The sequence below is a fragment of the Drosophila teissieri genome, chromosome 3R, assembly GCF_016746235.2.
Source record: "Drosophila teissieri strain GT53w chromosome 3R, Prin_Dtei_1.1, whole genome shotgun sequence".
Classification (NCBI taxonomy): Eukaryota; Metazoa; Arthropoda; class Insecta; order Diptera; family Drosophilidae; genus Drosophila; species Drosophila teissieri.
Window position 1 is genome coordinate 18722045 of NC_053032.1, and position 6000 is coordinate 18728044.

Below are 6000 nucleotides of genomic sequence, written 5' to 3' on the forward strand. Positions count from 1 at the left end.
GACCTTGTGACCAGGCCAAATACAACAAAAATACAAGTACAAATACAAAGGGGCCGAAGGAGTAGTCTAGGGTGAGCTATCCAATCGGACACGTCAAATAACCATTACCATTACCATTACCATGCATACTTAAGCAAGAATGAATACTATATAGTATATGTACTAAGTAGTACACACACACACACAATTTTCAAGTGCAATTGGATTTTCCAGTGAGGTTCAACACGAAAATAGTAATTACCTCATTTTGGTTAGATTCCCTCAGTTAATTCCCGATTTGTTGCGCTTCATTATCCATTCACTCGATTTAAACTCTATTTAGTTTTAAACGTTGCGTTTAGGGGATACACGACAGCAGTAAAACAAATGTCATGTTGTTATTCTGATATTCTGTTCTTCTGTTATACAGAATTCAATATTTGCCATAAGTTTGGGGCTTTCACTGTCATGTTAACTTTATCCGCATGGAAGTTTAGATATAGCACAAATCACGCGATGCACTTTGGCAGCGCAACTTTGACAGCCTGCAACATGTGGCATCGAATTGTTAGGCCCTGCATTGGTGCAATTTCGCTTTATTGCCCCTTATCAGGCGCTTTTCTGAGTGATTCTTGGGAATCGGAGAACTTAAGACACCGACACCGACACCGAAAGCCATTCCAGAAGTAACAACTAGCCAGCGAAGTGAATTGAAAGTTTTCACACGTACTCGACCGTACATACACATACTTTACTCTGTACTCTGCTGATGCTCTATTTAGGAAGCCAGTTCTGGCCAGATGGCTTATCTGGGCTAACAATGACTTTAGCAGAGGGCTAAAACCAAATTCGGTGGTACAACAACCTCGGATCCGCCAAGGCACCCAGCAGTTATCGCACCGTCGCCACTTTCTTAAATTATTTCTAGGGTAATCAATAGAGGAACGAGCTGGCGCGAAGGGAAAGAGTTCACTGCCTCAAAAATAATTAATCTGGCTTTTGTTGAAAATGTTCGAAACGAGGTGGCCGATGTGGATTTTTCGCTCTTCTGACAGCCTTGTCGTGTTTTCGAATCAAGTTTATTGACCCAAAAGTAATTTCACATGCGTGGACTTAAATCTGCGTATTGGGACGCAATTATGTTATTAGGAATTATACTCTAATATTTTTCAACACGATTTTATTTTGGCAAGTTAACAATGTATTGATTACTTGTATAATCAGTTAACACTTGTCACCACGTTACAGAATAGCATAGAAAAACGCGTCACCGCAGCGAGAAAATGGTTTATTGTAATATTGGTAAGCCGCGAGCTACCGTTAGGCTCGGGGTCTTGACCACGTCTAAAGGACTTTGAATTTGATTTGCATGCGAACGGCTGAACGCCTGAACGGCTGAATGCCCAAGCGACTGAACCACTGAGCCACTGGAAAGCCGTGGGTCGAACGAAATTACCAGTACAACCCTGCCCCCGAGAATGTCCGAGTGAATTAATGAATTAAGCCGCGATTTATTCCAAGTCCGGTCCTATGTAAGTGTATACTCTTACAAGGTGCTTCGGCGAAGCCGTGGCTTTCTTTCCTTTGAATTGTGGCTCCGGCGAATGTCATTGGGACACCCTAGTCCCATTTGCATACATATTCCCGAAGTGACCTCTCTCTATTTTCATTTCCACCGCTTTAGCTCTAACGCCATGGTTACCGGCCATGGTCAAAACACGCTACTGGACTTTCCATTAATTTATACAACAGGATGAATGGTGGCATGAATCCTAGCCACACACACACACACATGCACATTTTCCTGCTTTTATGTGTTATATATATGGCATGGGTACGAGAATAGAACTAAACCTCAGGTGGTTGGACTGGAGCACTTTGCCTTCGGTTGCCGCCTGACCAGCCCGAGGGCCGAGATCCGAGATCCGAATTCCGAGTTCCAAGTTCCGAAATCCAAAATCCGAGGAGTGTTTTCCACACCTACACCACGGCGCATTCGCCATGGGTTTGTGAAAGGCAAACTGAACGAAATGTTTGGGTTTCCGGTTTGACTTGTTGAGGTTTCATTTGCATGCGAGCCCAGCTCTCCCGACCGCCGATTGTGGCAAGTATATTGAAATACTTAATTATTCCCTATTGGCGTTCATACATTTTATTCTCGCATTCACGCAATCCCAAATCCACGCAACTGACCCACAGATCGCAAATCAAATTCCTGCCTTAATAACCATTCCCTTTCAGCGAGATTTCGCTGGATTTATAGTACGTGCATCGTGGAGCCAAGTGGTTGGGCGGACTTTTGAAATAGCCCAATTGGGGTCAGCCACCCAGAGGGAGCTACACTTTTCCAATAAAAAATGATTTATGAATTGGCCAGAATTCATTTAAGAGACGTGCCATGGATTGGGGCTTACATTTTATGTGGCTAGGACCTCAGTTTACCCTTGGTCTTTTAGAGCCTTAGGTGGTAATATTCATTGAAATTTTTTAGTAGCGCCTTTCAAGGTCGCAAAAAACATGGCTAATTTTAATTAATTTTTATTGCCTTTAATATCTTAATAGCTACCCATGTTCTGAGTATTTTATTGGAAATTGCGCGTTGTGCTCGAATGTTTTTCAAAGGAAATAGGTGATAAAAACCTGAGTCTTTAAGACTTCTGTTCACGTTCACCATTTAGAAAACTCACCCTTAGCCAGGAGCTTAGCAGCGGCTATTCATGTATTCATTTAAACTCGTAATTGTGATATATGTTTTTATGTTATATGTTTTACTAAACTAATTATATATTTATTATTTCCATATCTCTGTTTATGCCTTAATGGCACTGGGCTATGACTAAGTGTACAACATATGAACTTGAAGCGAAACACTTTTTACTTTTAGTTTGGCATTTACCATTACTTTCCATTTCAGTTTAATGGCGTTTTGATACCACAATTCGCGCCTTATCTGCTGCCCCCAAATCGTGCATCGAAATAGTTTTCATAATAGAGGCGCCAATGTCGCACGCCACATATTTCCCGGGCGTTAATTTGAGTGCCTCATACGATGGGGCAGGTCTCACCTGCTCGGAGTTTCGTGCCCAGCCACATACCACCATATCTAAGGTGGTTCATTTACATACATCCCCCACTTCGATTGGTTCATCATGCATGGCCGCGTATGCAAACGAAACTAAATTGTTGCACACACTGGATTGGTAAGGGGTTGTAGCCGCCCACTGAGGACTCACCTCGAGGATGGAGAACGGCCGCCAGGACGCGTGGATGAGCGTGTGGCGCGTGGATAACATGGATGATGACCAGGAGCGCGGGACAGGGTACGGCGGGGCACGAAATGGACACCAGGCTGTAGATATGGAATTCCGACTCCAATTTCAATTCCGATTCCGAGCACTCGCACTTGCACTTGCAGCCCGGCGAAAAGTTGAAATCAAAGTTGGCAAAAGGCGTCCGCATGGCGGGATTTCCGATCGCTTCCTCAGCCCTTCGAGCACTGGCCAATATACTCGCGGCCCGAATCCGAATCCGAATTCGACTCCTCCGGTTTCTCCGGTTCCTTTGGGTCCTCCGGTTCCTCCGGTGCTCAAGTGCCGACTGTCAATGCAAATAAAAATAACAAAATGGCCTCACCTGGCACCTGTATCCTGGCAACATTCATTAAAACACCTCCGAGCGGAGCCGCGCCGAATTTGGCGGCTATTCGTGGATATATGCTTGGATATGCACACATACATACATCTGTGCATACATATACATATGGCTACACATGGATATTAATCCATTTGCACTCGCGGCACTGCATAAGACAAATCGGGCAGCGGAACGGATTTCTCGGCCAAAAACTTGCGACGCTGCAAAACGAGCGCATTATTTAATAATACCGTTTGTTTATTGAATCGCAGTCAAAACTTTTGGCACAGACGGAAACCCAGCTCCCCAGGACTGCTCCTGCTCCCAGTGCTCCTTCTCCAGTTCGCCGCAACTTGGTGGGTGGCTGGATGGGTGGTGGTGCACTGCAAGAAATCATAATAGATACTAGATGCATCAAGTGTTAGAGCAAACAGAGTCCAAACCTATTCTTAATCCGTGCAGGAACGTGGAATTGAATGGAAGGTTTTCTCTGAAGTCACTGAATACTATGTGTAATACTTTGAGTACATTTTTTCCAGTGCAGTTGGAGGGGGTGCTGCAGTCGTCGACGGCAACGGCCAAAGTATGGGCAAAGTGGCAAAAGGCAAAGGCAAAAGGCAAAAGGCAAAGGCAAAGGCAACGCCGGCATGTCTGTCACACCCCGAAAAGTGAAATAGCTTCTGTCAATATTCTGTCAATAGGCACATGTTTTCCGCTGCCGAGTGGGGTGGCGATTGCCAAACCAAACTAAATCGAATCGAATCGAACCCAAAGTGGAGCCATTGGGGGGCTTCGCTGCGTTTTCCCTTTCGCCTGATATTTAATCGATCTCCTGGCAATGAACATAGATCAATATTGCGTCCGAAAGCGAGTTCTTTTTGGGGGCTCGACCCATTTTCGCCACTTATCCTGTGCGCAGTGTTATATGGGCCTTTTACATGCTAAAACCAAAAAGTATTGAAAGCCCATTAGAAAAGTAATATGTAGTTCACTTACTCAAAACTTCCTATTCAAGCGTAACACCCAGCTTTACCCAGCTTTCAGTAACATTGCATATATTTTATTTATTTTTGTTGATCCACATCACATTTACCCACCGGAGAATATGTAAAATTCCACTCCATATATCCATGCTGCCCTTGTTTAGTTGCGGAATAAAGACGTCCTCCCATCTATCTGCATAAACTTAAAGCGCAAAGTATCTCAACTCGGCAGGCTAAGAAGATAGACCCAAGACTCGACTCAAGGGTCAAGTTAGTACATACACTCCAAAGTGGATATATGTATGTACATACGTACTGCGAACATGTGCATCTGTGTGGAGGAAGACAAGGATCTGGAGTTGCTGGGATGGCTGGTCGCCAGTCCAGAGACTCGACTTCACTGGGATATGGGAACTGGAAACTGGGAACTGGGAACTGGGAACTAGGAACCGGCAGCACCAACACTTTTCTTTGGCCGCTGGCCATTTCATCCATGCACCATAATTTTCAATAGCTATTCAAATTCTTTGAAGTTCTCGAGGTCACCTAACGGATGCAAGAAGGCATTGAAATTGATCCAGGCCATGAGCATCGCATCGCATCGTTTCGCGTTGCATCGCCTTGCATCGTATCGCAGTTGCCACTGCTACATAGTTGAAAACTGGCGAACTTGCCATCCGCTGGGCTTTTAGTTTTGGTCTTGGCATCGGTTTTTGGCCACCAAACCGGATAGTCGTAGTCATAGTCTCCCCAAAGTCCCTTGCAGCTCTTTGTTGTTTTGTTTCGGTTCGGATGGGTTCTTTTTTTTTTGTTTGTCTGTTCTCTTGCTCCAAAGCTGCTTCATCAAAGATGCATCATCACATCGACCCAATCGCATCAGCCCGCATCCCATCCCATCCCATCCAAACCTATCCAATCCAATCCTATCCAATCCCATCCTATCCCGCACATTTATCTGGCAAGCAATTCCAATTTCGTCCGTTACTACGAGTATCCGCGTAATCACTGGTTTTCCAACCAATCAGGGGGTTAAATTGCATCGAGATGCTTACTTAAAACAAAGTTGATTTTATAACGAAAAATCCATCATTAGGCCTACTTAAAGCTGCATACCAACTGGCTAGATGTTTCCATCTTAATTAATGTTTTTCCTATAAAAGCAGCACTACTATTCACTAAATGTGAATTGTTATACCATTTATATGACTTGTTAACCAGGCAACAGGATACTTAAGCAACTTAAGTATCTCCAATTACCAAAACTTTAGATTTGAAACTTTGGTCGTGGGATCATAAACGTGGCTCTGTCAAAAAGGATGTAGACTAGTTACTGGGCATGGTAAAGTGAGTATCTGGAAGATTCTTATTTTTTATCACAACAAGTACTTATGAGTGGAAAAAATCC